The 23,145-nt window shown below is 40.4% G+C and overlaps 1 protein-coding gene across 1 annotated transcript in view; it reads left to right on the top strand.

The window, feature by feature from the left end:
• Positions 1-1,107: 1,107 nt before the first annotated feature.
• Positions 1,108-23,145, top strand: part of LRRC8C (leucine rich repeat containing 8 VRAC subunit C) — a 90,911-nt gene continuing 68,873 nt past the window's right edge. Inside the window, exon 1 of the mRNA XM_032424259.1 lies at positions 1,108-1,340. The gene's annotated coding sequence lies outside the window, so the exon portion shown is untranslated. The remainder of the gene's footprint in view (positions 1,341-23,145) is intronic.

Genomic DNA, 23,145 nt, shown 5'->3' with positions numbered 1-23,145 from the left:
GGTGCCTGCTTTCTTAAGGCTTGCTTGTAAGAACAAATCAACTAGTGAAAGACAGGTACATCGGCCTTTTCCTGACTGCCAGGACAGAGTAGTAGGTTCATTTTCAGTACTCTTAGAATAACTAACATTGAGAAGGCATCCTAGGAGATTTTATATAACCTAGTAATCTTGTCTGTACATTTCACTGGGCAGAAGATTTTCCATACGAATAGCTGTCAGCTTTCAAGAAGACAGTTGGCTTTTTCATCCTGAAATTGGGTAGGAGAATGTGGAGAAGAAAAACATGCTTCAGATCAATCAATAGGGAGAACCCCTCCCCCCATACTCTTAACAACAAGTGGTTTTGAGGAGGACAGCGCAGTTCACAATTGTAGGCGGAGCGTTCAATTTCCGCGTCTCTGGAACCTGCTGCTGAAGAGACGACGGAGCCCAGCTCTCAGTGTCCGGGAGCATGGGGGTTCCTGCTGGAGAGAAGACTCAGGTGTCCAGGGAGATTGGTTTTAACCATTCTCCTCCGTCTCCCTCAATGCCTGCCCCCCATCCCGCCCCACCTCATTCTTGTGTTCTTATGGGGTCCTTCTGTTCTCCTGCGGGGCGGGAGATGAGGAGGAGGGATGATCTCCATCCTGACCCCAGTCCCGCAGGGGAGTTGCCAGAAGGGCTATTTTTAGTGGTAGCTGCTCCCCTCTAACACCCAGGGGAGGAGCTGCGGCAGTGGAGTGGCCGCAGAGCTCGGAGAAGCCTCGGTTTTCCGCGCCCTGTTAGGGGTGGGGGAGGTATTGGACGCAGCCCGTTCCCCAGGCAGAGGCCGCCAGGTGGCCGCCTCAGAGGCGGGAGCGGCCCCGCGGGGAAGCGCGGGAGGGTCCGTTTTCCACGGCCAGGGGAAAGCCTCCGGCGGCCAGCGGCAGCCTCGCCGGCCAGTCCCGGCGCGCGGTGGTCTCCGCAGGGGAGGAAGTTCCCGGGCACGGCGGCCTGCGTCACAGCGGGGCTGGGACCGCCGGGCGGGCGGCGGCGACCCCGGGGCCGGGCGCTGGGCGGCGCTGGCTGCCGCTGGCCCGGCTGCGCGCGGGGCGGCGCTGGAGGCGGCTCCGTCCGCGGCCGGGGAGGCGGAGGGGAGGAGGGCTGCGGGGCTGGGGCGGTAGCTGCGTCCCGGCTGGGAGCCCGCGAAGAGGACGAGGAGGAAGGCGCCGCCGTGGCCGCGGCCGCAGTGCTCCGGGCGCCACACGCCATGAGCAGCGGCCCCGCCGACGACCCCGCTGTCGCTGACCGCCGCTGAGCCGGACCGGGAGACCGCTCGCCGCTCCCCAGCACCCTCCCCGCCGGCACCCTCGCGCCCGGAGGTAAGGGCGGGGACCGCCGAGGGATGGAGAGGGGCGGCCCGCCGAGGACCGCCCGGCTCGGTCCGCTAGGTGCGCGGGAGCCACTGCTCGCCCTGCGCCTCGCTCGCGTCTCTGTCTGCTGCTCGCGCTCTCGGGCGGGCGGAAGGTGGTCGCCTGCCCGGGGTTTGCTCCTTGCAGCCACCCGCTGCTGGGGCTCTGGGACCCGCCAGCCCCTACCCCACCCATTCCGAGCCAGCCCCAGCGTCGGGGCCAGGGACCCCAGCCTGGCGCCGAGCACCGCGCGGCCGCCGCAGGTTCTGCGGACTTGGTGGGGGTGGGGGCATCGGGGGTGGAGGACGAGGAGAAAAGGCGGCCACCGCCGGGGCGATCGTCCTTCTTCCCTACCTGAACCCCCAGCCCCCGAGACCCCACGGCCTGTCCCTTCTGGTCTGCTCTCCCTTTGTACCCCCGAACCCCTGAAGTTAGCACTTTCGGTGAGAGAGGAATCTGATGGTCTCCGACGGGAACGAGAGCGCGGTGCCTGCCGCTTTGCAGGACCGGCGGGGAGAGAGGGTTTAGCCAGATCGGGCGGGCCCCAGAAGCCAGGTGTCTAGGCCGGCTGTTGAGACCAGGACCGCCGCCTTCAACCCAAACCCAGGGTCGCCGGTCTTTCCCTTTCCAGCTGGTTGCCAGCAGCGAGGTGGTCAGGGATGGAGTCAGCAACTCCGGAACCTTAGGATGTGCTCTGTAGACGCTAATTCCATTCTTTTCTCCCCGGCCAGTTCTTCCCTCCCCCACCCCACGCCTGCGGGTGTACATCAGATTACAGTTCCTTCAGAAGCTCGCAGGGTACCTAGCTCTGAATAACCACAGACACCTAGCCCACATCCCAGGACGGTATTTCAGAGTGTGAAGACCAAACTTCACCTGGTTTCAAATTCTTTTTAAACATCTGAAACTCAGCAAACCCGTTAGGAAAACACTTGCAAGTCCCCATCCTCCTTAAAGTAAAAAATAAGAACCAATTTTGTGGGAGTGCTAGCGTTGGGCAAAGGGAGGCTTGAGTTGACCCTATTTATCGCAGCTTTACGGGGGAGGAATAGATAAAAGAAATGGCAGTCCTATTTTATTCACATACTTCTTATAATGTAAGAAATGGAGCTTCAACCAACGGGCACATTTCCGGACAGGTATGGAGTGGTTTCCTAAGGCATCCATGAGGCTTATTCATGGATAAATCAGTAAGATGTCGTCTAGGTGGGAAAGGAGGCAAACTGATGGTATCCCTCTTGCTTGGCACAAGGAGCTTTATACGTGTATACATTTTTTTTCTTTATTTTTTAATGATTTGTGTAAACCCAAAAGGTACATTGAACTTCCCCAAATTTGCTCCGATTCATAAACCATGTGTTGGATGTGTGGATATAGATGACCCATTAGATGTATACTACTCTAATCTTCGATATTTGTATTTCTTCTGACTTGCTTAATTAGGGAATACCAGGGGTGTAACCCTGATTTACTTTACTTTGGAGTGATTAATTTAAATACTGTCTTGAGGTCAGTTTGTTTGTTTGCTTTTGAGGGGCAGTTGGGGACCAGCTTTGCAAGGATGGATATTTTTCATGGTTCACATAATGGATTGACCACAGATGGGTCCTACCACTTCAACAATGCTATCAGAGATAGCAAGCATGTTTAACAATTTTCTTAGTAATACAATTATCAAAGTCTCTGTTAATGGTACTAATCTTTTATTTCTCAGATTGACTAAGCACTTTGTTTAATGGAATGCTTTTAGAAGAGAATGCTTTTAGTGAAAAAAATGTATGAGGGAGTATAAAAGAATGAATAATTTTCCACTTATGTAAATTTTAACTTTTAAGTACAATACAAAGTTAGCAATTTTTAAAACGCCTAAGGTGTCTAATTTTTACCAAATTGCTGTTACGATTTTCCAATAGTCTGTAGTATTTTTAAGTTATAGTCACCAATAACATTATAATAGAGCCCAAGTGTAAAAACAGTGGAAAATTACACATATTTTGCCAAGCATTGTGTTAATGATTTAATATGGTGGGTACATTGCTATAATATAGTCTAGTACTGTAGGTACCTAACATACATTATACTCAGATATGTACAACAAATGTTTAAAGTAGATGGTGCCATCTACTTTTTACAGAAGAAAGATGGTCAGTCTGTGACTTGCCCAAGACAAGACGGCTAACTTAATGCCTGAATGAGGCCAAACCTCTTTAGCCTTAATGATGTACTTTTCTGTTATCCAGAGCTGCCTATCTTTTTTCTACAAAGATTTATCGTTAACTTGCTGTAATGACTCTATGAAGAAGCTGAGATTGAAGAAGTAAAATCACTATCCAGGGTTTTCCATGTAAACAGTATATAGCAGAATTCACATTTGGAATTGGGGCCATCTATTTCCTAAACCCGTGTTCTTGCCACTGATCTCTATTAAATGACAGATTAAGAACTTAACCTAATGGACATTTTACTTTTTTTTTTAAGATTTTATTTATTTATTTGACAGAGAGAGAGGGAACACAAGCAGGGGGAGCGGGAGAGGGGGAAGCAGGCTTCCCTCTGAGCAGGGAGCCCGATGCAGGGCTCAATCCCAGGACCCTGGGACCGTGACCTGAGCCGAAGGCAGATGCTTAACGAGTGAGCGACCCAGGCGCCCCGACATTTTACTTTTTTTCATCAGCTGTTCTCATCAACATGACAGTGATGGTCTCATAGGCTGCAATACACTCTCAAGATTTTATACTCAGTCCCTGGAGTGCTGGCTGTATCTCCAGCCCTAGATCACTGATGAAAGCATATTTGCAACCAATGAGGGTGACATTACTATGGAGGTATCCTTGAATCCACTTCACTTCTCTTAACTTATAAATCAGGCTAGATTGGCATGGGGGAAAGAGCATGGTCTCAAGATGGGAAAAGCTGGTATCCGATTTTGGTTTTACTGTCCAGTAGGAGTGTAAACTAATTCATGCTGTGGAACTTTCCTGAGCCCATTTCCTGATGTATAATGGAGTTAATAAAACCTCTTAGTTGGAGTATTGTGCGGACTAATTGTAACAATCTGTATAAAGGACAGCTCCTGTCACCTACTAGGTGTTCAGTAAATGGTAGGGATTAGCACCCCTGTATCCCGGTGTTGATGGAAATTTCTGCTGGAGTTTGCTCCATCTATATTTTACATGCATATAGTGATTAGTCATTGCTATCAGTGATTCATTCTTCATATGGCTAGACAAAGGTCTAATCTGGTTTCTAGCATCTTTAACTTTTGAATCACATCCTTTTTTTGTAGTCCTGACTTACATTTACTCACCTTACATAGTTTGTCATTTGCTCCACTATGCATATTTTTTAAAACTTTACTAGCCATACTTCAGTGAGTTGGAATTTGTAATTTTTGGCAAACACACTTTCCTGTTTTCTGCTTCTCCTGATTTCTCAGCCTTGCTTATCACTCAAGGCACCATGACAGTCCCACTTTCTTCCCACCACATACCTCACCCTTGGCCAGATCTCCACTAGCTAAAATTCTGCGTGTCCTTCAAGGCCCAGCCTAAATGCTACCTCCTTCCGGAGGTAGCGTACCTTCCATTTTAAATCCTTTCTCAATTCGCTTATAAATCAGACACCATATACCCTAATAATTTAAAAAAAAAAATTTTTTTTTTTTTTTTACTTTTTTAGTTATTTGCCCAGATAATATCCTATGAAAGTCTGTACACTCTTTGAGGCAAGGGAATTTTTCTGTTTCTTTATATTTCTTGCTTAGTATAAAATACAAATGGTTTCTAATTTCTGAATGAAAGATGAGTCAGATATTCTGAGGGAGAGCCTTACAGTAATTAGGAAAGATGCCTAAATTATTTGTCTCTGTTACATGATTATTAGTGACATCTTCCTCTTCGAGACTTGTTTGTCCCAGCCTTCTCCACCAATTTAACTGATATATAACATTTACTGGAAGGCCTTTTTTTCTTTTTCTTTTTTTTTTTAAGAGAGGGAGGGTGGGGCACAGAGGGAGAGGAAGAGAGAATCCCAAGCAGGCTCCACGCCCAGTGCAGAGCCTGACCCCGGGCTCGATCTCACAACCCTGAGATGATGACCTGAGCTGAAATCAAGAGTCTGTCGCTTAACTGACTGAGCCACTCAGACATCCCTGGAAGGCCATACTTCTTAAAGCTTTGGCCATTCGGTACCAGGTAAGATAGCTATGGTTCATTAATAAATGGCTCCTGTGGTGGGATAAAAAACTCATTAAGTTTGCAAGTATTGAGCACACCAACAGTATTTGAGTGGTTTGGTATTTTTAATGGTCCAGATGGATTTCTTTAATAAGGAGTAGAATTTACCTGAGGGAAAGGAATACCTACCTTGAGAGAAGGTTGAGGTAATGAGCAAGGAGGATTTCAAACCACTTTGGTTGGAAATAGGACTAACTATGGCACAGGGTGGAGGCTGCAACCAGAAGTGACTTCGTGAGAGAATTAGCACAGGAAAAAGACGTAGACAGTTTCACACAAATATGAGAGGTGGAAAAAATGGAAGAAGTAACAGAAAGGAAGCATGACTATAATAGTATATGGCCTGCTAGATATATGGTATTCCTGGAGTGTAGAAATAGGAAAGAGATGGTGAGGCAAGATTGGCAAGAAAGGAGAGGAACTAGTGTGGCCTCAAAAGTCTAGTACCTTAATACACTCTCATTTGTACCCTGGGCTGGCACAGAAAGACAAGAGGATAATCTCAGAGGTTTGCTTAAAGTAGATAGTTTGGCAGGAAGATATTGAAAGTTTCCTAATTATTAAGAGTAAAGAATGACTGAACTCTTCTCTAGTATCAGACATGAAATAAAGAATCTGGGCTATCTGCTTAGAAGTGTAAAACAGTCACAAGTTCTGGTAGTGAATTTAGGATCATTTTCTGATGTTGGATGGGTGTTCTTCTAAAATATGGTTCTATAGGGGCACCTGGGTGGCTCGGTCTGTTAAGCATCTGCCTTCTGCTCAGGTCATGATCCCAGGGGCCTAGGATCGAGCACCGCATCAGGCTCTCTGCTCAGTGGGAAATCTGCTTCTCCCTCTCCCTCTGCTCTCATGCTCCCACTGGTGCTTGCTCTCTCAAATGAATAAAAATAAAAAATCTTTAAAAAGAATAAAATAAAATAAAATATGGTTATATAGTCTGTGGTGTATCTAATTGTGAATGGCAGCTGGTAGAGAAATGGCAGTATGGGTTCAGAAAATGAATAGGATTTAGAAAAGGGGGAATTGGCAAAATTCAGAAATCAATTTTAAGAAAGATGCCTTAAAGCTTAGGGAAGTAACTGAAGATGTCTCAGAAGACTGAAGTATTTTGAGTCAAAGGAATCCAGAAATATATGTTGTTTGAAAAACACTTCTAAGAACTGGGAAGAACCAGAGCTATTCTACTGGAGAAGGGTGGGAAGGTAGAGCAAAGAGGAGTTATTTTGGCTAAGCCAAAAAACTGCCCGAAGACTTGAAACACCAGGGAGAACATAATGGAGATCATAGAAAAGTGTTTCCCAACCTTTTATTTCATTATTACTCTCCCTCCATGAGTTTTTTTTTTTATAGATAAATTATAATACAGATACACTGTATATCTGTTCATGAACTGTGGCCTTTTGGCAGGCTACAAACCATTATTTAAGATTTCTTTTTTTACCCTGCCCTCCAGAACTGATTTTTGACAGGGACGAGATTGCCCCCCAGTTGAGAACACATGGTGTGGCACAATTCTATATTATGTCCAAAAATTGTAAAAGAGCCATATGGAACTAAAAGACCTAAAGAAAAGTCAACATATTTATTTGTATGAATGTGTATGATACCTTACTTGACAAATTCTCTGGCATTAGATTGTTCTTTTCTCTTTTTTGCCTTTATAAAGAAAAGCATACTTTATTGGCTCTTAAGCTGAAATATACATGTAAAAAAAAAATATAAGGCTTCTAGTTGTCCCAGTTCTACCTTGGCAAAATTATTAAATTTATAAAATTATCTTCCAAAACCCCCTCTACCTGCATTCTTTTGGGGAATAAGGATAGGAAGCCCTCCCCAAACTTTAAATGCTCAACACCCTTTACTTATGTTACGCTGGGAAGGTTCTGCTATTAACTATTCATTCTTGTGACCAGTCAATTATACATGAGTATGAATTAGTTTGTCTTTAATAGAGCATTTGTATTTTAAGCCATTTATTTATACTTATGAAACACTACGTTCCCTACCAAAGAGATTTCAGGTCATAACAAGTAGATATTTGGGCGGGGGCAGTGGGGCTCTGAAGTCATTCTTAGCTTTTTCGTGTTCTGTTCCTTACTCCAGTTCCCTAGGGAGCATAAGCCTGGGCTTCTGGTGTCCAGTCTCGGGAGCTGCAAGCATTAGAAGAGCTTGGCTTCTTTGCATATTGACTTCTTTCAGCATTTGGAGCCCATCAGCCCTTGCACTCTCCCCTCCCCCCAAATCGTTCATCCTCATCTCCTCCAGCTTTTGTTTTAACTGTATTGTTACTTTTCCTTTCCTTCACTGTCAAACCTCCAGCAATTTTTTTCAACATCTTTTCTCTTTCATTTTTGGAGCTGCACTGAAACCTCCCTGAGGGCAGAGACTGTGTCTGTCTTGCTCACTTCTGTTTCCACAGCACCTGCACAGTGTCTGGGACACAGCTGCTCAAGACAGCATTGTGGGATGAATATTTAATGGTAGATGTTACAGTAACATTTCTAAGCTACCAGTTTGGAGTGTATCCTTCTTCCTTTCTATTATTTTAAATTCTGATTATGAAATTTGATAGTGTAACTAGAAGTTATCCTTCTTCATAGGGTCATGAAATATGTACAGGGAAGTATTTCTATATGTGATTGGAAATTAGGGGCAAGCATTATATAAAATATGAAGTCCGGACACCAAAATAAATCCAAGGCAAAAGTCACTAAATAAGCTAAATATATGAAAACTCATGAGTCCTGTGATTTCATTCTGTGTATTTGAAGACCTTGTCAAACCAATAAAAATTATTAAGTACTCTTTCTCAAATATTGTTGAAGTTTATGAAAATTAGAAACAGGTTCAGGGGGTGCCTGGGTGGCTCAGTCGGTTAAGCACCTATCTGCCTTCAGCTCAGGTTATGATCTCAGGGTCCTGGGATCGAGCCCCACATCGCATCTTGCTCCCTGCTCAGTAGGGAGTCTGCTTCTCCTTCTCCCTCTGCCCCACCCCCCTGCTCATGTTCTCTCTCTCTCAAATAAATAAATAAAATCTTAAAAAAAAAGTTTCAAATATCTTATCAAATAAAATATAACCAAAATATCAAATAAAATATAACCAATAAATCCAACTTCTAGAAAAGTATTATAGAGGATTATTAAGCTAATAACATCTTGATTTTTCAAAATAACTGTGAGAAAACTTCATTAGAAAAAACACTGCCAGGCTAATTTGTATTATCTCCCTTGACATTAACTCCAGGATAATGTTCTTATCAGTAAAGTTAGGAAATACTGTCCAGCACACACAACTTTCTAGTTAATGCAAAGCTGTGTGGCTCCCAGAGCGTGGTTAAAGCTGAGGAGTTAGTAGCTGCACACGCGTCTAGAGTTTGGATCTGAGTTGAGGGCTTAGGTATTTTATCTACAAATCTACGTGGAATAATGGGAAACATGTATCTGATATTTTGTTAAATGGCCCCATGGTGGATGGAGTGGCTTGGTGTTGAAGCAAGGATTGGAAATGATCTTCGTAAAAATAAAATAAAATAAAATGAAGTAGTCAAAACAAAGCAATAAAATTTACTTAAGGAAAGTAAAGGGTTATATCTTGAAGAAAAATCAACAAGCCAACCATATAAATATAGCGGAGTTTTGTTTGGGTACGTTCATTTCTGTAGCACCAGTATTTACAATAGTGCCTGACATGTAGCAAAGAATCAATAAATATTTGTTGAATGAATAAATGACTGGAATGCAAGATGGAGAAAGACTAACCATATGCCATGAGGGCAAAAGCAAATTTATTCCTAAGGAAATGGTGCTGGATAACTAGAAGACTGAATAGATTGTTAGAAAAGCTTTCTAGACAAATCATTTATTTATGAGCATACATTAAAGTTTTATTTCAGGCTGACATATAAGAGAAAAGGTTTCTGGTAAGTCAGTTTGAAAATTCATTCCTACTAGGGACATCTTATAAAAGTAATGGATGGTTATACATCATTATGAGACTAGATAAAAAATGTGGGTTGAAGGTTATTAGACTTTCGAGTAACAGTTGACAGTTAACTGGGTCTCTCGGTAGCTGGTTTCCAAGGACGGGTCTTATCCCCATTCCACATTGTACGGGAGGCTAGCCAGGGCAATAGGGATGAAAAAAATTAAAGACATAAAGATGAGAAAGGGTGAAGTAAAAATATGTCTCCTTATAAACTTTGTTATTAGAAATTAGGATTCCATATCCTAAGGAATCTATAAAGCGGCAATTAACAATAAGGGTCTCACTAATCTAATTGACCTTCAGGTATTTAAAATTTACCCAAAAAAAGCTTAGAAGTAAATACGTTGACAGTAATTACTTCAGTCAACCCTTGTACATAAACATGTAGAAGATTTTACTTGCCCTGAGAGTGTATCCTAAAAATGTAATCACATTAATAACATTTTGTCTATTAGCTTCCCCCCCCCCACATGACAGCTTTTCCCATAATGTGATTGCAATAAACAGAGCAGCCTACTGTTGACCTAATTAAGGAATTAGGGAGCAAATCAATTAAAACTAATGATTTCCAGCTTCTCTTACTTATGAATGCCATATCTGGATTGTAGGAGAGGGAGCAAACTTCTGATGCTACCTAGATACTGTCTAGTGTGTATCAGATATATTCTGAGTATAAAAAATCTCCTGTCTTTATTGCTTCAAATTTGGAACATAATCCTAAGACAACATTATAAAATGTTGTCAGAGAAGAATATAGATGCCCAATGATAAGAGAAGGCCATATTGTTGGTTGTTGTATTAACTACTAACAAATCAGGAAGTCTATAAAAAAATGTCAGAATTTTAATTTCTCTAGAGGCCAGGAATCTCTTATTATTCTGCTTGTTTACTTTCAGTTATTTATCATTTCAATTCCAAAAAACAGTATAAAAGCAAAAAAGCTGGGGCACCTGGGTGGCTCAGTCAGTTAGGTGTCTGTCTGCCTTTGGCTCAGGTCACAATCCCAGGATCCTGGGATCGAGCCCCACGTGGGGCTCCCTGCTTAGCAGGGAGTCTGCTTCTCCTTCTCCCTCTGTTGCTCCCCCTGCTTGTGCTCTCTTGCTCTCTCCCTTAAATAAATAAATAAAGTTTTTAAAAAAAGCAAAAAAGCTAATTGCCTCTTTTGAAAGAACACATTGAGTTGGGTAAAGACAAAAATAACTTTGCTACCTGGGTAGGATATATAAGTAAATAATTTTACAGCCTCATGTTGATAAAAAGCCATCTCAAAAATAATTTTTCTTTCTCAGTTGTCATTCTATTAAGCTACTTTAAAAAATTATTTTATCTCAGTATGTGTTATTTCTCATATAAATCACAAGCTAAGCAATGGTGGATGACAGTATTTAAAATGTTAGACTTTACTTTTTAAGATAAAATTAATTTTATAGAGCATGTTATAAAATAATGATTATGATCTTCGAATGTTATGAAGAACAAATTATGTTTGTATATATGATATGTAAATTTAAACTATCACATGATAGTATTTTGTCAAAGATTATTCATCCATTATCCAATTTTAATATTAGTCCCAAGCCTTAAAATTAATTATCTTGAATTACAATTTACATTGCCATTTAAAAATAGTATAGGTGTGTCTGGGTGGCTCAGTCAGTTAAGCGTCTGACTCTTGATTTCAGCTCAGGTCATGATCTCGGGGTCGTGAGATCGAGCCCCAAGTAGGGCTCCGTGCTCAGCACAAGAGTCTGCTTGAGATTCTCTCTCTCCCTCTCCCTTTTTCCCACACCCCATGTGCACACACTCTCTCTCTCTAAATAAAGAGATAAAGTCTTTAAAAATAGTATGATCCCTATTCATATTAAAGATCTATCAAAGAAATATGACATTCCATGCTTTCACTTTACTGCAGCATTGCCTAAAATGTATAACCATCATTAAAGAAATAGACACTAGTTATAATTCAATTTTGTTGAACATACCTACAAACACTTAAATTTTTAGTGTAAATAATGATCTGACCTATGATATAAATACAAGGAATTTAGTAACTTCCAATTAAATATGCATCTTATCAGAGAAGAGGTCAGTCATGCATAAGCTAAAATATTTTAACAGCTTTATTGATTTCCATACTATAACACTTATCTGTTTAAAGGATACAATTCAGTGGTTTTTAGTATAATTACAGAATTCCTCACCATAATCTAATTTTACATTTTTTTCCACCCAAAAAGAAACCTGTACCCATTAGCAATTACTCCCCACCTTGCCCCCCAACATCTCCTCCTCTCGAGCTCTAGGCAGCCACCAATCTATCTTCTGTATCTATAGATTTGCCTATTCCAGACATTTCATGTAAATGGTATCCTACGATATATGGTCTTTTGTGACTGGCTTCTTTCACTTAGCATACATTTGAGGTTTATCCATGTTGGAGAATGTATCAGTACTCCATGCCTTTTTATTGCCAAATAATATTTTATCGTATAGATATATCATATTTTCTTTATCCATTTATCAGTTGATGGACTTTTAGGTTGTTATAAGGAATAATGCTCCTATGAATGTTCGTATACAAGTTTTTGTGTGGACATAGGTTTTCATTTCTCTATTGGATAGGTTTATGTAGAAATAGAATTGCTGGGTCATGTATAACTTTGTTTAAAATTTTGATGTGAGTTTGATGTAAATGAGGTATAATTTTTGCATCATATCCCAAACTAGAATAAAATCAGGGCTAAAACATTTAACTGTCTTTTTAATGAAAACAAAACAGTTTAATTTGTCCAAGTATTCATCATTAGGAATATCCACTGAACTTTGAATTTTAACATACTTCAACCACAGTTTGCAAAGTACTATTAATGCACCACTAAATCTCTTTAAATTTTGGATTAAAAATTCTGGTTAAGAAATATAGAAAAGGGGGCGCCTGCATGGCTCAGTTGGTTGAGCATCCAACTCTTGATTTTGGCTCAGGTCACAATCTCGGGGTCCTGGGATCAAGCCCCGCATTGGGCTCTGTGCTCAGCAGAGTCTGCTTGGGATTCTCTCTCTCCCTCTCCCTCTGTCCCTCCCCCTGCTCGCATTCTCCATCTCTCTCTAAAATAAATAAAATCTTAAAAATATATATATATGTAGAAAGGACTACTGAAGGCTAACTCTGTAGCTATTTGTATATTTTTGGGTTCCCTATCCTTAGTAAACTGAACACCACCAGTTAATGCCAAACTTTTCTTCTGTGCATTTTTCCTCTTTTTATTGTAGGGTGGAGGAGGGATATTTTTCATATTCCCTTACTCTAGAAGTATATAAGTGTTTATTAGCTTCTGCCTAGAAAATGTGAACTCCATTCATTTGAAAGTCTACAGTCTTGTTAGTTTCCCTCTGGAAAGAGGTAAAGTCACCTATAAAAGTAAAATATCTCTTATTGGTTAAATTTTTTTCAGGTACTGCTCTTTTGCCTGGGATGGTGATAGAGAGGCTGTCTTGATAAATTGGATCTGTTTCAATCTATTTCCTACTATTCTTTTAATTCACTGTCAGATCAAGACCTGGCAGAAATTTCCCTTAACGCTTTCTCTTCACACCCTTGTAAAATCACCCAGATTTCCCTTTTCCCTTCCTTTCAAAGTGAATCTATTTGTTTAAGGAAGTATTCTAACACACAAAAGACAAACTCCTGCAACCACTTAACCTTCATTCTTAGAGGTGTTCTAAGCAAGTGGGAAGCTAAACGTCTAGTAGGGGCCCAAGGGACTCACTCACCATAAAAACAGAATACTATAAATAACCGCTTCCAAACATAAGCAAATGAACAGAAAACCTCTGAAAAAATTCCTACATATAATTTTAACTGTTAGACAAATGCAAATATAGATGCAAATATATACACAATCTGACCGCAAGCAAAACACAGAAAACTTAAGACTTCTGTGAATGTTGTCAAAGGATAATTTTCAAAAAGTTGAACATGACTCTTAATATAGAATGAACACGTCGAGGATTTATTCAAGCTCTTAATAAAGAAGCCAGCTGGTTCAAAGAGCATTCAAGGAACTATCTGAAAAAAGAATGTTAGAATAACATTGCTAGGTTAGATACAAAAAACTAGGTAATGTCCTTCAGGGCTATAAAAAACAAACAAGCAATATTTGGGGTTTTCTGTTATACTGGACAAAAATCTACAAGTCTGGAATTTAATTAGCAATACTTAGCAAGTCCAAGAAAGGTATATTTTTCTAAATCTTTGGGTGAGCCTGTTAAACAGGTCTTTAGTATTACATCGAAAAGGTGTACTGCCTTCCCTTTGTCTCGTTTCCAAGTTTGGGGTACTTTTTTCCTTAACAATGCATACTTTTGCTCATCCTAAATTTTCTTTTTAAGGGCTTTGATTGTTTCTTAGTAAAATAACAGACATTTAGCCATGGAATGTGTCAAATATAGAACGCTGGCCATGGAAATCCTCAAAACATGGGACAGAAACTTTGGGTTCTACACTTGACTCCTTGGAAGTCGTTTATGTCTCTCAGATATCAATATACCTCTCTAATCTCATTCTGGGGAGGAGTTCTATTTTAACTTCAAACCCCAGTTCAACCACTTCTTAGAGCTCAAACTGCTCTCCAAGCTCTCAACTTGGATGGCAAGTCATCTAAGCCCAGTAGAATGAGAACCCATTCAGCCATTAGACTTGGGCATTCAAGTGCTCAAACTGCCATATCCCAGCAAAAACTCCAAGGCTCAGGAAGAAAAACACAAAGGATCTCAATAGTATACATGCCATGAAGTTCCTTAATCCAGAGGATACTCACAGCTCTGCTTCTTTTGAGATGAGTGAGTCTCCCTTGAACCTTCAAGAACTATTACACTAGGCATTGGCAAACTGTGGCCCACGTAGTTTGGGTCTGCAACCTGTTTTTTATCTGGCCCACTTGCTGAAATTGGTTTTTACATTTTTGAAGGGTTGTTTAAATTTTTTTGAAAGAATATGCAACACAGACTATATGTGACCTGTAAATCCTAAATATTTACTATCGCTCCCTTTTTAGAACAAGATTACTTATCCCTGCATTTAAAAAAAAAAATGACAACTTCATTGTTAGTATGTGTCAAAGTTTTATAACAAACTTCCTGTAAGAGAAAAGCTCTCTAGTAGGCTAATTTAAAGATTTTCGCTTGGTAGGGACATTTTGGGGGAAAAGAGAATGGTTAGAAAAGCATTAGATTTGACATCAAAAGAAAATAATATTTGTTAAAGGGCACTAAACTTGGTTGACAGCTGGTCAACTGTGTGGGTGGTAACTAACTTCCCAGAACGAGTCTTAATGTCATTAAAGTTCATGAGAATCATTACTTGAGTGTTGTATTGCGAGCACATTTCTTTCTGGGAACAAGTTGCAAATTATATCATACAAACAGATTAAGAACAATTTTTCTTTTACAAGGCAATGTATTGTATATTTTAAAAGCATACACTGGGATGCAGTAAAAGAAAAGTAGACTCTAGGAACTTTGACGCCACACTAACTCTTACAGCTTAATTTAGGACTACACAAATAAATAGGAAGATGAAAAATTTGGAAGGGAGTCCTAAGACCATCACAAAAGGATTAAAGCATTGAAAAACTGAATCTATGTGGAAAAAATGAAAGGAATTGGATGTTTCAGCTAAGATGAGGAGGACAAGGAGAAATTTAACAATTACTTCCAAGGGTATAAAGAGGTCTCCAACTGAACATGAACAGCGATTGTACATCTCTTCTCAAAAGAGGTAAAAATTTGGGGCACCTGGGTGGCACAGTCAATTAAGCATCCGACTCTAGGTTTTAGCTTAGGTTATGATCTCAGGGTTATGAGATTGAGCCCCACATTGGGCTCCACTCTCAGCATGGAGTCTACTTGAGATTCTCTCGTCCTTTCCCTCTGCCCTTCCAACTCATGCTCTCTCTCTCTCTCTAAAACAAATAAATCTTAAAAAAAGAATAAAAGGTAAAAACCTGCAGCATGAGGATGACATCAAGACATCAGCCTTTACACAAATTTTCATAGAGCCTGGGTCTTTAAGACACTTTAAAAATAGAGTAGAGTTGGGGCTCTCTGCCATGGGTCAAATATGGTCTTGTCTGAAGGCTTAGCCAGATAACCCCTTGAGATCATGTATTTTTCATTTAAGACCATACAGGGTACAAGTCATCAGGTCTGCTATCCTTTGAGGAGATTAAAACCAGCTATTGTCCCTGAGGACTTACTCTTTGACAGAGGGGGTAAAGTAAACAAATATGTAAGTGGCAAAGGTAAGGGGTAGCACTACCACAGGGGGACAAAGAGGTATTTGCAAGTATTTTAAGTATCTGGAAAGGGAACCAATGAAAAATATGACTTAGAAGGCAAAGACCTGAACTCAGGGAGGGAGCCATCCCTATCTGAGGAAAAAGCAATCCAGGCAGAGGGAATAGCAAATATAAAGGCACATCCTTGGCACGATGGAGGAACAGCAAAAAGGCCAGGGTGAGGGAAGGGCACTGAGCAAGGGGGAGAATAGCAGTTATTAAGAGAGGATGTTGTAGACTCATGGAGTATCTTGTCTGCTTCCATTTTTTTTAAGATTTTATTTTTAGGTAGTCTCTACATTCAACGTGGGGCTCAACCTCACAACCCAGATCAAGAGTCATATGCTCTACCGACTGAGCCAGCCAGGCACCCCCCCCCCGACCCTTTTTAAAAGATTTTATTTTTGTCCACTTCTACTCTGAGTGAAGTGAGGAGCTGTTAGAGGATTGTGGACAAACAAAGGTCAAAATCTGACTTGACTTTTAAAAGGATCACTCTGGCTGCAGTGTACAGAAGCCCTTAGCCAATTTTTTTTTTTTTTTTTGGCCTCGGGGCCTTTCACTCTTAAAAAATTATTGAAGACCCCAAAAGGGCTTTGTGTGTCTTTTATCTGTAGATATTTACCATATTAGGAATTTAAAACTAAGTATTTATTTTAAAATGACAATAATAAAGCTACTACATGCTAACACAGATAACATATTTTAATGAAAATAACTATATTTGTCTCCAAAAAAGAGAAAATGACATTGTTTACATTTTTACAGTCTCCTCAGGGTCTGTTGAGCCTGTTCACTATCACATGTCATGTAGCTTCTAGAAAACACCGTACACTCACAAGAAAATGAGAATAAAAAGGCAAATAATGTGTAGTATTGACCTCACTGATCCCCCGAAAAGGCACCCTTTGAGAAACAGAGGCACAGAAGGGACTAGGCTGTAGGAGGCAAGCATGGAAGCAGGGAGACGAGTTAGGAAGCTGTTGCAGTGAACCACAGGAGATCTGCTCGTGGGTCAGGTCGTAGCAGTCGATGTGATGAGAAGTGGTCCTATTCTGGAGATATTGTAAGGGTTGACCCCAATAGGCTTTGTGGACGGGATAGACCTGGATGTGAGAGAATAAAGTCAAAATTCCAGGTTTCGAACCAGAAGAACTGAAATGTGGAAGATTGTGGAAAGAGCAGATTTGGGGGTAAAATGAAGAATTCTGATTTGGACTTACTGATTTTGAAATGCCTGTTAAACATCCAATTATAAATGTCAAGTCTGCAGCTGGATATTTAAGGCTGGGATTTAGGAGAAGGATTTTTTAATTGCCTTTACATCCCTCAGTACTTTTTAAAGAAAGAATGCATAAAAGTAAGTTTTCTGAGCCTTTCAGTGTCTAAAATCTATTATTTATTCTACTCTCAGACTTGAAAGTTAGTTTGGCTGGATATTGAACTGTATATTAACAATTACTTTCACTATGAATTCTAAAGGTTTTCTTTTTAACCATTATCTTCTGGTATGTCACTGTATTGTCACTGAAAAGTCTCATGCTGGTCTGAGTTTTGTTTCTTTGTATGTATCCTTTCACTTTGTCTCCCACAGAAGCTTTTAGGATCGCTTCTTTATCCCTGAGTTCTGAAACCTCATGATGGTACAGGTATTTATATTCGTTCATTGTGCTAGACACATTGGTCAGCCTTTTTTAATATTGAGTCTCATATTCTGCAGTTCGGGAAGATTTTACAGTATTTCCCTGGTAGTTTCTTCATTCATTTTATCTTTTTATTCTATGAGATTTCTGTTTTTTTAGCTGTCAGATCTGAAATCTATATATCTATTTGTTCTTCCCCTTTGCCTTTTTGTTTGACTTTAAGATGAATTTCCTCAGCATTATAATCTAACCCTTACAGTGACTTTTTTATTATCTTATTTTTAATTTCCAAGTTTTTTCTGATACGTTTATTTTATGGATACAGTATCTTCTAGCACTCTGAGGATATTAATTATTAATTTAAATGGGATCTGTTGCAGTCTGTTTTGTGTGTTTCTCCTGCTTTTGGTTTTTCTGTGAGTTCATTCACTCTTGATTATGTGTTTATATCTGTCTTTCAGGTTGGAGGCATTCCCCCAATGGCTGGTAATCTATAATAGTGTTTTCACATTTCATAACAAAACATAGAAAGCTGTTTAGGAGTACTGTGTGAATTGTAGAATTTATCCACTGAAGAGCTTCCCAGTAGGATGTTTATGATGGTAAACAGCCTTTCGGGGAAGGTTTCCACTTACATCATTGTTCCAGTATTACAACACCTAGCATCTCATTGCCTTTCAAGGTCATGTCTACATCATCTTTATCCTGCACACAACCCAGTAGTGTGTGTCTATATATAATAGTGTGTATTGACTGGACACATAGGTGTGAGACTCTGTTTTATTCATGTAAAAGCACCAGGGCAGTAGGACTTGTCTAATATAGTGTAGTCAGAGATGGAGTTTACTCTAGAACCTTGAACTTCCAGTCTAGTGTTCTTTCTACAACTAATGCTCTTCATACTTTCCATCAAGCCTCCTGCAGGATAGAAGAGGTTTTCAGAAATCAGACTCAGAATTTCAGCTTATTTCAGAAATCTGGAGTAGAACTAGAAGCATTGTTGAAGTACCAGATTTCATTTAATATTTTGTATTTTAACTTTAAAAAGCACATTAAACTACGCCCTTGTTGGTTTCAATATAACACTTTCTTTTAATCCAAAATCTTTTAGTAAAGTCAGCGTGCCTGTAAAATATGCCATGTGTATCCTGTGGCTTCTCATACTCCCCATCTGGCGTGCACTTACCTCCTCTGGGGTGAGCACTGCCCCATGCGACTAAAGAGTTAAGTCAGGAGTGCAAATACTATCAGAGTCTTTGCTTTCTCCATCCCTAATGGTGACTGAAACAAGAAAGAACACTCTTTCTTTCTCTCTCATACTAGTAGGAACATAATCACGTGGGTCTGTGATGTCAAGGGTTCAGCCTTCTCATGTCTTGATGTTCCACCATTGCTTTCATGTATCCCTCACTGGTCTGATTGAAGGTGATGAATACTAAACCTTCATCCCAACTCACAAGTGGGGAAGAGGTTATGTTGAGGACAAACTCCTTGCCTTGAAGGGCACAATTCAGAGTTGACTATATTTTTTTCTCTTTCTATTTCACTGGCTAGGACTAAGTCACATGGTCACCCCTGCCTCCAAGGGGACTGGAACATGTACTTACCTATTATCATGTAAAAAGGAGAGACTGGATGTTGGGAGACAATAAGTGATCTTCTCTCACACCGTGGCCTTGCTGTCTTATAGCTGAAGGCACACAGAAGCAGAGGCGCGCACGTTGCTGACCATCCCATGGACCACAGAAAGGCAGCTGTGTTTGTAGATGGCAGCGAGGAACAGCCTTTCCAAAGTTGTGTGTTCTTCACACTAGCAGGTCTACCCATCTGACAGTGTGCGGTAGGGAAGGGCTTGTTCTTAAGGTCAACTGCTCAGTTAACCTTACCATTACTTTATCATTATCATTATCATTAAGATTTCCTTCAACTCAGGAGTTTCCTAAAACTCCAGGTCATACTCCAGAGTTGCTAGGTGCTGAGTAAGCTCCAGGAGCCACATAGGCTGTGGGGCATCTGGCAGATTTGCACATCCGAGACCTCTGGATTTGTAGATATCTGGTTCAAGAATTGGGGCAGGGTGGCATTTTCATGGGGTTTTGTTTCAATATATCAATGCAACAAGGACAGGTAACACATGGAATTAGAGATGTTGATTTGAGGAAACTGGCCTATCTTGAAAAAAATTAGCAAACATTTAAAGGGGACACCACAATTTTGGGGTACTTTTTAGACACTTTCCATGAACAGTAAATATAGAGAAACATACAGTAAATAGGATTTTTGAGGATCCAGAATCTTCCCAAGAGAGAAGCCTAGCTCATATTTTCTTAATTAAATAATGAGGTTGATAATTGTCATATTTACTGCCAGGCACTTTTCAAACTGCATAATTTAAAAAGGTTGGCACAGATAGATTTTAAACCCAGGTCTTTCTAGCTGTAAAATTTGCATTGTAACCACTACATTAGGTTGAAAAAAAATTGGCAAGTGGGGTGACTTTTTATTTTTTGGATGAATGTGGCTGCTTATGACTAAACCTCATGTTCTGGGAATGTCGATGTTCAGTGAGGTAATATATATATACAAGGTAATAACAGGAATATTTTTTATTAGTTTTATTGTGGACATATACTTGTTTTGGACTAAGGACTTTATATCACCCTAGATGTACACAACAACTGTAATCACTTCATAGAGAAGGAAATTTGCACAAACTACCTTTAAATTTTATATTAAAATGCTCTGAAAATCATGCCAGTGTTCTAAGTAGGAGCATATCCTTTCCTTAGAAGTTCACCTAAGGATGGCCGTAGGCTCAGTAAGCAGCGGCTGCTGTGGTTTAGAAGGAGGATGCTTAATCTGATGACAGTGTGCCTCTGCAGAAATTTTCGGGGGATCTGTTCTGCCATAGAAGAGAAAAAATGTGGGCGCCTGGGTGGCTCAGTTGGTTAAGCGACTGCCTTCGGCTCAGGTCATGATCCTGGAGTCCCGGGATCGAGTCCCACATCGGGCTCCCTGCTCAGCGGGGAGTCTGCTTCTCCCTCTGACCCTCCTCCCTCTCATGCTCTCTGTCTCTCATTCTCTCTCTCTCAAATAAATAAATAAAATCTTTAAAAAAAAAAAAAAAAAAAAAAAGAAGAAGAGAAAAAATGTTAGACCCAAACCGGAGCCACACACAAAGGACCATATCACATTAGAATTTTTTTTTTTTTTAAAGATTTTATTTATTTGACAGAGAGAGACACAGCGAGAGAGGGAACACAAGCAAGGGAGTGGGAGAGGGAGAAGCAGGCTTCCCGCGGAGCAGGGAGCCTGATGCGGGCTCGATCCCAGGACCGTGGGATCATGACCTGAGCTGAAGGCAGCCGCTTAATGACTGAGCCACCCAGGCGCCCCACATTAGAATATTTTATACACAAAACGAAAAATGGCGTAGGGGAGGCAAGGTGTGTTCTCAGTGTTAAGCAGCAAACATATTTATAGAGAATCTCAGGAACAAGAATGTATGACTGTGAGCATCTTTACATTTACTCAGCTGTGTAGAGACTTTTTTGTAATCGAAATACACCATGCTTTCCAAAAGCCCCCTTGTGCCACATCCAAATATGAGCAGAATAGGTCCCTTATATGAGGAAACCACAAATCTTGAAAACAGTGGTGTTCCTTGATGTGCTTTGGCCACACTACTGTTTGGCTTAACTAACATTTCTGGTAATGGAATTGCTTGAGTCTCAGAATTAGTTTGCTTAGAATTTTTATGTTTCTGCCAGGCCTCTTCCTGTTGACACATACAAACTGAATCAAAATTATTTGCATGACATCATAAGCCGTGTAAGTATAGCATCTGAAAACAGTCTAAGGCTCTGATAGATTAATTAATCTATTTGGGTGTGTTTGCTTGGAACCTGGAGTGAAGACTATTATAAAATATATTTGTTTTTAGAATATAATCGAAAAAGAGAAAATTTGTAACCTCCATAACATTTTAAAATAGTCATTCCTAGGTGCCTGGGTGGCTCAGTCGGTTAAGCGGCTGCCTTCAGCTCAGGTCATGATCCCAGGGTCCTGGGATCAAGCACCACATCGGGCTCCCTGTTCAGTGGGGAGCCTTCTTCTCCCTCTGCCTCTGACCCTCTCCCCTGCTTGTGCTCTCTCTCTATCTCAAATAAATAAATAAAATATTTTTAAAAAATTAAAAAAAAATAGTCGTTCTCCATCTCTCAACATCTTGAACTCCAACTAAGACATTTATTTAGTGGAAGTCAGGAAGGTAGAGAAACACAATATTTTAAAAATAGACAACCATGTCCTCACTTCAAAAAAGATTTTACCTAAGCACCATCACTGTTTTATATTAGAATCACCTATGAAAAGGATTAAAGAAATCTTCCTTGCCTTTCTTTTTTTTTAAGATTTACTTATTTATTTATTTATTTAGAACATGAGTGGGGGTGAGGGGCAGAGACAGAGGGAGAGAGAGAATCTCAAGTAGACTCCACACTCAGCATGGAGCCTGAAGCAGGACTCGATCTCATGACTCTGAGATCATGACCTGAGCTGAAATCAAGAGTCAGACGCTTAACTGCCTGAGCCACTCCCCTTCATTGTCTTTCTAAAACTAAGCAGTTGGTATAAAAATTGAACCTGGATATTATCAAGCTGTAAACTATGCTTATTAATGATATGGATGTTCAGTATGCTGAAAATGGACACTTTTCTAACAGGAAAATGGACTATTCATACTCTCATTTAGCTATTGGATGAAGTAGATTCTACCCTTTAAATTCTTTAAAGTTATTAAGTGTTTGACCAAGAGACTGAAGAGCTAAGAGATTTAAAGCCAGAGCATTGGGAGCCACTGCCAATGGAAAAGCAAACAAATTTAAAAGAAAACACACGCTAATATAATACACACACACAGAGTAGATATTATACCCTGAGTAGAATATAAATTTGAAAGAAAGCATCTCTGGTATTATAATGTAAGCTAATAGGAAATTTTAAGTAGCATCACTCCCATTTTTAAAGAAATTTTTCTGTAGAGGAAAACACCCTTTCTTTTTAACTATTTCCTTAATTATATCTTGAAGGAATTCAGTCTTCAATTCTGTTGTTTCTATTGTCTGTGGAATGTTAGGTTTAGTGACTTAAAATAGCTGGCTCTAAAAACAGATTCCCTGCCTTGTATTCAGGATTCTCTGCTTAATGTTGTGTAACGCCGGGTGGGACATCTAACCTTCCACAGACTTGGTCTCTTCTGTAAGAGTGGGCTGACGGTACCTGGAGCCTCGGGCTGTTTGGGGATGAAGTAATATGTTACATGCAAAGGGCCAGACACTGACTAGGTGCACAGTCAACCTTAGCTCACGTTGTGCTGGAGGTGTGTTTTCCTTTATATGTAAAGAGATCTTTGCTAGGGAAGATCAATACTCACTGTCATTCTAAAATAAAATGCCTGTAAAATAAAAATGGATTGCAGTTCTAACGTTTAAAAGCATCATCTACATTCAGAGAATGTTCTGGAGGGGTAATCATTGCTGTCCGTGTGGAGCTTTGTGTCCATGTTCAACCA

Source organism: Phoca vitulina, unplaced genomic scaffold (assembly GCF_004348235.1).
Source record: "Phoca vitulina isolate PV1807 unplaced genomic scaffold, GSC_HSeal_1.0 scaffold2, whole genome shotgun sequence".
Taxonomy (NCBI): domain Eukaryota; kingdom Metazoa; phylum Chordata; class Mammalia; order Carnivora; family Phocidae; genus Phoca; species Phoca vitulina.
Note: the sequence above shows the minus strand (reverse complement) of the source record. Positions and strands in the feature narration are given on the sequence as shown.